The sequence below is a fragment of the Leptinotarsa decemlineata genome, unplaced genomic scaffold, assembly GCF_025532065.1.
Source record: "Leptinotarsa decemlineata unplaced genomic scaffold, Ldec_3_MD MMD2_tig00001308, whole genome shotgun sequence".
Lineage (NCBI taxonomy): Eukaryota > Metazoa > Arthropoda > Insecta > Coleoptera > Chrysomelidae > Leptinotarsa > Leptinotarsa decemlineata.
The window spans coordinates 5,950-8,735 of record NW_027412559.1 but is presented as its reverse complement, the minus strand read 5'-3'; positions in this window follow the sequence as shown (position 1 = coordinate 8,735).

Sequence of the window (2,786 nt, the reverse complement as noted above, 5' to 3'; positions counted from 1 at the left end):
ATAGAGCTGCATTCGGACCAGGGCAGAAATTTCTAGTCCAACCTGTTCCAAGAAATATGTGAACTGTTGAATATTCAAAAGGCCAGAACCACAGCCTTACATCCACAGTCCGATGGAATGGTGGAATGAATGAATAAGACCATAAACCGCCACTTGTCCAAGGTAGTCTCTGACCATCAAAGAGACTGGAAGCAGTACCTCCAGTTGTTCCTGTTGGCCTATCGTTCGGCAGTGCACGAGTCAGCCGGCTAAACCGTGCCAGTATTATAATGGGCCGGGAGCTGTGGCTTCCTTGCGATCTGAAATTTGGGCCACTACCAGAACAAGACACTACGGGGAAGACTATGTCAGCAAGCTTCGACAGAAATGAACGAAATCCATGAACGAGTCCGTCTGAATAGTCGGAGTGTCAGCGATAAGATGAAGGAGGCCTATGACATCAAGGCGAATGCTGGAGGATTCGAAACCGGTGACCTAGTTTGGCTTACAATCCTAAGCGACGCCGTGGTTTATCACCGAAGTTGCGGAACTCGTGGGAAGGTCCGTACAAAATCATAAAGAAGATAAATGACCCCGTCTACCGAATCCATAAGCCACCATAAGGAAAGCCTAGGGTCGTCCATTTCAATAGATTGGCTCCTTATGCTGGAAATCACGACCAAGTTCGCGCCTTCAGACCACCAGAGGATGAAATGACGTTCCAGAAGTTCATGTCTTTATACTACATGGGGTAACTCAAGAAGAGCCACGAGACCTTTTCAAGGTTTCAGTTGATTACGCACTAGCTTACTGCGTAGCAGAGGATCTCCAAATGTCCCAGGGTATCGCTGTGGTATTCAATAAGAAATTCGGTCAGCTCCAAACATTACGAGAAAAGAATCCTGAAGTCGGAGGAGTGCTACAGTTGAAGAAGGGTCAGAGAAACATTTTCTACTTGGTGACCAAAAAGCATTCTCGAGACAAACGGTCCTATGAAGATGTCTGGAGGAGTTTAACCAGACTGAGGGACACGATGCTCGACCAGAATCTCGTGAACTTGGCTATACCGAAAATAGCCTCTGGGCTCGACATGCTGGATTGGAGAATTATGAGAAGCATGTTGGAAACGATCTCCAGATCCAGCGGCATCAAGATTTTGGTGTGCAGTAACCATCTTCCACGACCGAGCATGAAGACTGTGGAGTGTTACTTCTATCGCACTTCACAGTGCAGATATGGGGAGTCCTGGAGGTATCGACACACGCCAAAGATAACATTTCGGGGAGAAACGGCTTTGAGAAGGGGGCAATGTAACGAATCTGAAGCCGCACCTGACTGAAATGTCGGCCAGCCAACAAACACATGACATCACCGCAAAAGAAATGTAGTCAGCAACTGCCAATTAAACTCTAGTAGAGTACCGAAACGACTAAAGTATTCTAGAACGATCGTTACCGATATATAAGTTTGTCTTCTCGTCCCGACAGGGCAGTTCAGTTCAGAAAGTGAATCGAGCGGTTAAACACGGAATTCAAATAGTGGAGAAAATTAAGTGTTAGTTGCTACGTGTTGTAAATAAGTTAGTTTGTGATAGTAAAATATTGTTGGAAATAAATTTGTTCAAGACAGTAAACTCTTTAATTTGTTACAATACATTTTCATTCTTTCACATTATTCACATTTTTTTACGCCACTCTTCAAAATGTTCATATATTCCTTTTTAATATCGCTTTTGAGTTATTTTTGGCAGTAAATCAACACTCGCACATGATTCTTTCAATATTTCTATAGAAATCTGATTTTGTTACTCAATTTCTTCAATTTCATCCATGGTTGTTGTTAAAGCGGACTCGTCAACACAAAAAACTGACGTTGTTTATGACATTGTTGTGATAGTTTTAAGCTGTTTCATAACAACATGATGTTGGAATTTTTCTATAAAAAAACGAGGTACGTTGTTTGTTCTTTCCTCGGAAACAAAATGTAGTCTTTCAGTGAGATTACGAAAAGTCTTGAACGACACACGGCCGACCAAATAACGGAGTCTATTCTTATATTCGACCTCATCCGTTATTTGCTACATATCGACCTTGTAACGTTAATAACTATAATAGATCCTTAACTAATAAACTAGTTTTTGGAATTTTTTGTACTTAATATGGAAAATACTAAATAAAAAAATAGTGAACTTCAGTTTTAAAGTGAAAATTGATAATGAAGCACCTTTCTGATCCAAAACAAGCACTATTTCGAAAAACCATAACTGCCAATACTATTCTCGTCTTCAGGAGATAACGTCAACTTAGTTGGTGAAACGCGCGTCGGAAAGTGTTGCAGTGCTTGTTTTGGATTTAATCTACGTTGAAGGTACCAATTCTACCTCTTCAACACATTAATAGTGCAATACCAAGATATTGCTTCCATCATAATTTAATGAGAGAAATTTCATTAAGCAATGTATTTTTAGAAAACCAAAAAATATTATTTTAGTAAAGAGGAAAACCTAAAGTTGATGATATTCTATAATTGAAAATCGAATTTCTTTCAGAGTATCATTCCTCCAACCAAGCTGAAGTGGATGACAATTTTCAATACTTATGTGAAGATTTCTGCACTGATACCTGCTGGATATAATCCAACGCCTTTCGTGGTATTAGCCAGGGGAATAATTGTTTTCTGATAGGTCTCAATCCATGAACCTATAGTGTAGGTGAGTCGAATACTATTTAGGTCCTATTATCAACTTCACTAATTTCACCAATGGAAAACAAATCAAACAGATGATTCTGGTCATTGAGCAATTATTC